Consider the following 9,919-nt stretch of genomic DNA (forward strand, 5'->3'; position numbering starts at 1 on the left):
TAAAAGGTGAATAAATACCTAAATTCAGTTGTTTTTTTCCCACGTTTTGTAATATATTTTCTGTGGATTATATCTTGCTGTTTAAAAAAAAAAAATCACTTTTATTCAGTTAGAAGAAGTCACTGGTTTGCAAAGCCCATTTTTTCTTAGTGATTGTTGTTTTGAGTGTGACATGAACTGATGGTTCTGAACTTCATTGTTTAAACTGCTTTTGAACATGTATGTTCTAATATAAAGTGGACTTCTGAAAAATGAATGTAAGAGACACTGGTGTATTTCAGAGGGGGATGGTGTTGTCATATACTGTGGTTAATCCGATCAATCTAAGTGTTTACTCTAGACCAAAAGGATAGATATTATAAAATGTATAAAGTTTATACAGAATAATTATAGTATGTTCGTTTTGTACAGTATTTTTCAAGTACAAATACTGACAATGTATTTTGAAAGACATATATATAGCAAAAAGAAAAAGCTATTCCATGTTTAAAATATATAGCAAAGATATATATTCTCCATTATTGTATAGAAAGGAAATGCTTAGGGGTTTGTTGGTTGTCGTTTTCTTCTTTTTTTTTTTAAATCCATAATTTTAAGCCTGGCACACTGGCATGTTCTGTGCTTTAAATTAAATTTTTATGGAAGTAATATGGCTTTCCAGGATTTTCCATATTACTGAAAAAGAGAGACTTTTTTTATTTTTCATCAGAAACACATAAAGAAACTGTTAAACAGGGAAAAAGCACAACATGGATTTTAGTCAACTATTGATTGGACATTACAACATTTTGTAACGGCAGAAAAATAATACATAACACAAAACCACTCATCGTGATTTCCAATCTGCTGCTGCTGCTAGAATGTGTTTCCAGCTGAATTTTTTTGTTACAAACAGCTGAGATCCTGTACACAGCTCTGTGTACTGCACACAGTTAGTAACGTGAGGAAAATACGGTGCTATGTCTTGCTCTCAGTTTTCCAAGCGTTCTGACTTTATTTTCAAATAAAAACGTTGTTCATTCCATTAAATCATTATTCATGCTTCAGGAGATGGCTGCAGAGAACTCAGCATTTTGGTCAGCATTAAAGCACCCTTGCATGGATGGCATTTCTCCAGTATTTTTCCACAAACATACCTGGCTTGTCGGTGTCCTGTAAGGTGCAGTGCTTGCCCGTTTGTGCAGCAGATGGAGTTTCCACGTGCTGCAGAAGGTCTGAAAGGCAGTGAGTTATCCCCTGAAGGTTGGCAGGAGGCCCTGCAGAGTCAGGAGGGTCTGGCACAGGTGGGGTCTCTGCTGCAGCCCCTTGGGAGTGCCCCTGGTGTTCCCTCTGGAAAGGGAAGGTGGGCACACCTTCAGCAGCAGCACAGCAAACTGCAGCAGGCTCCAGCCACCCCCACAAAGGGGAATTTTGCCCCAAGAGCAGGGTGAGGTCACTGGTGCCACTGCCAGGGCGGGTTGTGACCACACAATTTTGTGTAGCGTGCAAAAGGCAGCTTGGGAAAGGAAAAAGAGAATTCTTTTGTTTCTTAGGGCAGGGAAGGGGTGGGAAGCGGTTGAAGGGTGGATATCAGGTTTATTGAGGCAGGGCCACGGAGGAGCACAAGGTTCTGGCTCTGCCTTGCCCAGCAGTCCCAGAGCCACTTTGGTGCCTCCTCATTGTCCCATCCCAGCCCTGGGAGTGTCACGGCTGCCACAGCCTCTCCTCTGGGATGGGGAGAGAGGAGCCCGTGGCGCTCGGGCTCGTCCCATTTCCCGTGGGACTGGGGCACTCTGGCTGCTCTGAAAAGCTCACCTGGGGGAAAAAAAAAAAAAAAAAAAAAAAAAAGGCAGAATGTGTGGGCTTAAAATTTGGAAAATCCCCAAGTTCACTATCCAGGTTGTCTCCCTGAAAAAAACAATGAAAATAAATAAATGGAAGTTCAGCTCATTTTTTCAGTTCCCGAGGACGGCTCAGCTGGGCTCATCACACCTCTGATGGCTTCGTTGCTCATGAAGGAGCTTTTAGGTATAAGAAATTGTAATTTTATAAAAATAGAGATATATATATTTGCAGAATAATTAATAGCTTATCTAAATGATTCACTGACCTCTATTACACTATAAGCATTGGTAAAATGCTTGTCTTCTCTTTCATTTTTTGCTGAACCTTAGAAGTGGATTTTTTCTTTTTACAAAAGAATGCCCTCTAGAAATCAGTGGGACTGGAGATGGATTTGTGCATCCGAGCACCTTGGGGCTCTCTGTGGAAAGCCCGTGGCACAGGAGGGGGGGTGAAGTCACTAAACCAAGCACCATGGAAATAATTTCTGACTTGAATCCACAAAAGCAAGAAATTCAGAGTGCAGGGGAGGAGCCGGAGCAAGCACCAGGGATGGGATCAGTTCAGACCCCTCTCATTTGAATATCTTGCCTCTGTGGGTTTGTAATACCCCCAATTATTGCTTTAAAATTATTTTTGCAGGTAATTTTACAATAGAGATGTGCAGTTTATTTTTATTTTGTTGACTTTTTTATGTGAAGAAAAGAAAATTATATTAAAACTTATATGTGATCAACCATCGTATTTCTGGCAACACCACAAGACAGAATTAAATACAAGTTTAACAAATAGATCAAATTATCTGTATGACAAGAAATGGTTTGCATCCTGTATGCTGTTCAGCCCAAATCTTTTTTTTTTTTGTCTGTTATTCTTAATGTTTAATAAACTTTTAAATTTTTCTTCTCTCAGCTGTGTGCTTGTTTTGGTGTATCAGGGCTTGTGGGAGGGAATTTTATCTCCCCCATCCTCTGGTCTGTCCCACCAGGGGATGGATCCCAGCTGCCACCAGGGTTGGGTATAACCACAGCAAATGTGCATTTACAGGAGATTAAATAATTCAAATTATACCATAATTAGTACTGTTTACTATTTTAACAAACATATTTTATATTTATATATAAAAGTAATAAAGTGGTACAGTGGAAGCACCATTTCCATATATACATTATACACTTTATATATTATGAGATGTGATCATGTTTTAATTCACTGTAAATTCATACAGTAAATTCATAAAAATTGTGCATATCAAGGAGAACTTTTTATTGTAGCATGCAACATAACCTATTAATTTTACTCTCCATTATAGGTAATATTTTATATGGACCACATGACGTACAACAGGCTTTTAGATATCTAGTTTATATAAAGATACAGCCTGAGAGAGAAAAACTATAATTCAGGACTAACGCTTCCTGTATACAGGTTATTAAACATGTGTGCATATGTATCTGTATATTTATAGCAGGGTATAGAGCATGTTATATAGACACACCTAACTATAAAAGTCTGCATTTTAAATACACAGTACCTATTGTGCACAAAATGTATGTTTTAATAATACACTGACTCAGTCTCCCCTCTGTGTGCATGCTTTCATTAGTTTTAAATATATAGCTGTAATATAAATTAATATATTTTAATACACACATTAAAGATATGTGTGTGTCTCTAAATTTATAAATATATAAATTAAAATTTCATTTTTGTATGCCATGTTTACAATAATTGCTTATAGCTTCCTACTTTCATACACCTTTGTAAATATATCAATAGCTTCATTAATACAAAAGTTTTTAATGAGACAGAGATTGTATTTGATCCAATAGCCACACACATACGTGCACCTGCACAAGCACATTCATCTCTGTGCATCCATAGAGTATGCACTGGCTAATTATACTTTCATAGAGAACATTTAACATCACTTACTTTATTAATAAACCTTTGTAACTTTTGAAAAAATACATATTTATTGTTATAAAGTATGGTTTTGCCATGTATGTATGTTATGCACAAACTGTAATTGCTACAATACACAAACTCAGCGTGAGCACACACACCCTTGTAGCTCTTCCTCTCTATGTTTTATATATTTACAAGTTTAATAACTGTATCTCATTTAGTCTACCACAATTTACTACTTGAATAAAACTTTTTAATACACGCAAAAAATATTTTATTGTTAGGTCTGAATTATGCATAAGAGATGTCCTAATATATGTACACACTCAGCAGTGTGCCCATGTAGCTCTGGGTGTCTGTAAACTGTGTGTATGTGTATATATATATAGAGTTTATATACATAAAAATATATAGATCTATATGTATATATACACTCAACATATATATATGTAAATATATATATGTAGTATGTCCATATACTGTCGTATACACTGATATAACCTCTGTTATATTTTCATACAGCATACTTAGCAGAATTTAATAATCTAGGTTAATAGTTTTATATATATATAGATCTATATATATATACACTCTACATATATATGTGTAAATATATATATGCAGTGTGTCCATATACTGTTGTATACACTGATATAAACTGTTATATTTTCATACAGCATACTTGGCAGAATTTAATAATCTAGGTTAATATTTTTTATATTTCAAATTGTGTATTTTATTACTGTAGAAGTCTGGTTTTACTGCACATTCTATATTATGCACACACACATATATATACACACATGTGTGCACTCCCCCTCCTCTCAGAATTTCTGTCTAGTCAGAAATTTAATTTTTATTTCCACATAGCATATGGAAAAGAATCAACAAGGTTTCTGATATTTTTGCAAGAAGATTCATCTAAAAATTGTCATCATTAACAGGTAAAGATCTGAGTATAAATATTGAGTATATGTTGTGCACAAAGATGTGTTTTAATAATCCAGAAACGCTTGCTGTGGCTTCAGTGTACACACACGTGTCTCTGTCACTGAGGTTTCCATGTACACACTCAGCACAGGTTTAAACAAAAGGGATTTATTTTCACCCAGAGACACGTGTATAAAACGATGTGATTTAAAGGTTAAAATTCATATTTTCATATTGTTTTAAAGGCTAGATTTACATTTTTGATTTTTTTTTCAAAAATATATAAAGTAGATTTTATTATGATGAAGGTTAATAAATGTTATATGGGACATGGCATGTGGTTCTTCTAATACACACACTCACCCTGTCTAGGTGTTTGTGCACATTTATCTTTACATGCACACAACTAGAGACATTTAATAATTATATTTCACACTGCCAACTCAACAGCATTTTCTTCATTAATATGGATTTAGAGCTTTTTGTATCCACATTTTATTGCTACAAAGATTATATTTGCCATATATGTTATTTCTTATGTACAAAATATAGTTGTTTTAATGCAGAAACACACAAGACCTACTTGACTGCCTGTGTGTGCTTTTAGTAGCCTTATTATAATTATATTTTTATATAACATATGGAACAGATGATACATAAAACATGTTTTTTGGAGATGTTTTATTTCTTATTTACTTTATATGACCGGATTTTCACATATTATGAGGTATTTATTAGTACACGTTTACATATTCAGAGAAAATTTAAGAGGTCTTATTAATGCAGCATAGTTAGTAGCATAAATATACTTTAATATGTAAATATTTAACATAAACCATCTCCTCTCCACCCCAAGCCCAGGAGGCACATCCCAAACACATCTTTATGAGGAGCCAAGGGTTTATTTGGAGTAGTTTTGCAGAGTTTTTGCCACTTTGGGGTCCTAGTGCTTTTGTTTCAACCCACCTGCTTTGACTTCAGGGTAAATTTGGCGGATTTAACATTTCGGGGGTCATGCATGGATTTATTATCCAGAACGGATAACTATCCAAGAAAATCCATTATTAAAAAAAAAAAAAAAAAAAAAAAAACAAAACAAACAAACAAAAAAACCCCAAAAACCAAATAAACAAAAAACCCCCACAAAAACAGAAAACCAAAAAATGGGGAAAGTCCTGAGGTGTTCCCTTGGCCGGGCACAGCCCCAGCCTTAGGGCTGGCTTTGCTGTTCCTTTTTAACTCCTTTTACCCCCGTCCCAATTTTCATGGAACCTGTGAGAACTTCAGAATCTTCGAGATGCTTTAAATCCTCTATCACCCTTGCCCAGCTGCTTAAAAGAAATTAATCCAGAGCCTAATAAAGACACAGCCATACCCACGGCAAGTCTGGATGGCAAAAAACGAATCCTTGATATTGCATTTAAGAGGAATAAATAGGATTTGTCACTGTGACTGTGACCGGTGCGTTTCCGCGGCGTATTGGGATTTTTTAAAATATGTAATCGCTCCTAAATGCAAATGTGGGAAATGGCAGAGATCCATGTGGGACGCTGAGAGCCCCTCCGAGCCAACAGCAGAGGTCACACGAGAGCCGTGAGCGGCTCCGAGCGCTGCGATTGCTCCAAAGCAGCTCCAGCCTTGCCTCTGGAGCATCCCCGCATCCTCCCGCGGGTGCTCCTGACCCTCCACCCGCGGGGCGGCCGCCGCAGGTGGGACCCGGGGAGATCTGAGCCCCGGTGGGACACACACGGTGTCAGTGACACACAGTGCCCGTGTCACGCAGTGTCACACAGTGCCAGTGTCACACACAGTGTCCGTGTCACACAGTGCCAATGTCACACAGTGTCAGTGTCACACAGTGTCGGTGTCACACAGTGTCGGTGTCACACAGTGTTGGTGTCACACAGTGCCAGTGTCACACAGTGTCACACAGTGTCCGTGTCACACAGTGCCAGTGTCACACAGTGCCAGTGTCACACACAGTGTCGGTGTCACACAGTGTCGGTGTCACACAGTGTCGGTGTCACACAGTGTCCGTGTCACACAGTGCCAGTGTCACACACAGTGTCGGTGTCACACAGTGTCCGTGTCACACAGTGCCGGTGTCACACAGTGCCTGTGTCACACACAGTGTTGGTGTCACACAGTGTTGGTGTCACACAGTGCCAGTGTCACACAGTGCCAGTGTCACACAGTGCCGGTGTCACACAGTGCCTGTGTCACACACAGTGTTGGTGTCACACAGTGTTGGTGTCACACAGTGCCAGTGTCACACAGTGCCAGTGTCACACAGTGCCAGTGTCACACAGTGTCACACAGTGCCAGTGTCACACAGTGCCAGTGTCACACAGTGCCAGTGTCACACACAGTGTCGGTGTCACACAGTGTCGGTGTCACACAGTGTCGGTGTCACACAGTGTCCGTGTCACACAGTGCCAGTGTCACACACAGTGTCGGTGTCACACAGTGTCCGTGTCACACAGTGCCGGTGTCACACAGTGCCTGTGTCACACACAGTGTTGGTGTCACACAGTGTTGGTGTCACACAGTGCCAGTGTCACACAGTGTCAGTGTCACACAGTGTCACACAGTGTCAGTGTCACACAGTGCCCGTGTCACCTCAGCAGTGCCACTGCTCTGCCCGAGCCCCTGTCGGACACCGGGGCAAGACTGAAGGGACTGAGTTTGTTGAAGTCCGGGGCAGAAGGAAGCAAGGGAAGTGAGTCTGCAGCTACAGAAAACCTGCCTGAAGGGCTCTTCTCTGAGCTGCTGCACACAGGACAAGGAGTAACAAGCTTAAAGTACAGCAAAGAAAACAGTGCTTGGGCAGCCAGAAAAAAACCAAAAATCAAAAGGGCAGCAGGTGAAACATTGAAATAAACTGCCTGGGAGGATTGTGAAATCCCCATTATTAGAGGCTTTTTAGAACAAGCCTGTCAGGACTGACAGGCAGACTCCATCCTGCCTGCAGGCAGAGGAGGGGCTAAAAATGTCTCACAGTCCCTTCAATCTTTATTTTCAGTGTTTGAGCAGAAGGCAGATTAAGCTGCTCAGCACCACCATCAGCTTCAAGACAAAAGCCGTTTCCATTCAAACAAATTCATCTATTAAGACACATATTAAAAAAAAAATTAATATTCCCCTCCTGGACCAATCCTGAGCATCCCATGTTCATGGGTTTTGATTAGAGAAGACAGCTGAGTTCCCACAGCAACAACGTTCAATCCTCCAGCATTTAAGATGCTACAAAATCCTTGCTGGTTGAATCCAGCAGTGCCACAGGTTCCCCATGTTCAGTGGGTGTTGTGGGTTGGGTTTCAGTGTTTCAACATCCAGAATAACTACTGCTCTCCATCCAAACATCCTGTGGGCTGCTCTGAATGTCCTGCTGGCTGTGTCACAGCAGCCACATGCCACACCTGGTCACACCTCTGGGCCACCCACCAGACAGTGAGGAGGTGCCTGCAGCAGCTAAAGCCACTCATTTAGTCAGTCTCTACCAACAGCTTTGCACCTCTGAAAATTAAGGGAGATTTGCAGAGGCACCTAGAGGATTTGGGCACTCACATCCATGCCAGCAGGGCTGGGGCTGCTGAGCAGCAGAGACAGCTGAACAGATCCCTCTGAGAGCACATGGGCTTCATTAAGCCAGTGATGTGACTTATGTTATGAAACTGGCCTCTCTGCCAGCCTTTTGCAACAGGATTTTGGTTCCCCAGCTTATCCTCCGGAGCCAGCACCCTGCTTCTGCAAGGGAAACAAGCACTGCCACCCTTCCTGCATGGCACAGACAGCAGGAGGATGCCTGGGCTGGAAACAGCCCAGTGACGGACACCCAGCTCAGAACCAAAACACCACCCAAAGAGGAATCTGAAAGCTTTTACCAAGAGAGCCCTGCTCTCCCTGGGACTTTGACCTGTGAGTGGAACTCTGTGTGTCCAGCTCTGTGCTGAATTGGGTGTTTAGCCCCAGGACAGTGTCACCACCCCACTGCTGCTTGTGCCACTTGGGCAGTGCTGGCAATGCCAAGGTAAAGGCATCCCAACACTTCCAAGAGCCAGGATAAGCTGGGGAACCAAAATCCTGTTGCAAAAGGCTGGCAGAGAGGCCGGTTTCATAACGTAAGTCACATCATTGGCTAATGAAGCTCATGTGCTCTCAGAGGGATCTGTTCTGCTGAGAAATCTCAGGTGTCTCATGTCCATTCCCTTCCCTCTGAGAGTGGTTGGTGAATTTATTCAGACAAATGATGACTGAAACACCCCCAAGCAGCAGGATGGAGGAGCACAGTGGTCAATGGCAAGGCTGAGAAAGGGAAGGCAGAGAGCACCCACACCCTGGAGGCAGCTCTGCTGTGCCATCCTGATCACTCTTTTGTCAACTATTTTTAGCTTTAACCTTATGGCACCTATTGATGGGTGAAAGCAATCAGCAGCACGGCCCAACATCCTGTGCTCTTTAAAAATAGCAAAGCATGGAGAAAAGATTTAGTCAAGCACATGATGTGACCATGACAGCCTTGGCCTTCAGGGACATCTTGTGGCTGAACACACCAGACCCAAGTAAAGAATTGTGTAGAGGTTCTGAGCAGGAAGGGCATTTGAGCAAGGAAAAAAAGCTATGAAAAATTGTAATATCTTCTCTTTAACTTGCTCATTCCAGCCCCAAGAATGTGCATTTTATAGAATATCCTGAGTTGGAAGGGACCCACAAGGGCACTCAAGCCTCCTTGGAAAGGACTTCCTCACCCAGAACTGGGAGATTCTTATCATAATCACAAATAATTCAGAGCAATGTGGAGCAGACAGGATTGGAACAGGAGCCCACCTACCTTTAGATCTCTTTTTGTTAACAGGAAGAAAAATTAATATTGTCTTTGGGCATTCCTCACTGTTTATTTTAAACCAATACGATTCAAACAACCACTCTAATGTAAATACTTAAAGGTAGCCCTTCATTTATTTAGTAGAATTATTTTTTGATGCAGAGGATATTGTGTTATAAAAACAGGATCTAAGAATATATGCAATATTCAAAGTACCTGCTGCATCTCAGACATTTTCTGGAAAGGTCCATCTGAAATGTTTGCTATCTCTGCTTTATTTAAATTCAGCCTACTTGTTGCACTTCTAAAACCTAGAGGCATGGAAAATACAGAACCAAGTGCTTTTGAAAACATTTGCCTTGGGAAGACAAAGAAATCCCATCTCTGTACTGCAGCATGCATTACTGGAAAAAGCACTATCCTTACTCCTGAGAG

Source organism: Ammospiza caudacuta, chromosome 19 (genome assembly GCF_027887145.1).
Source record: "Ammospiza caudacuta isolate bAmmCau1 chromosome 19, bAmmCau1.pri, whole genome shotgun sequence".
Taxonomy (NCBI): domain Eukaryota; kingdom Metazoa; phylum Chordata; class Aves; order Passeriformes; family Passerellidae; genus Ammospiza; species Ammospiza caudacuta.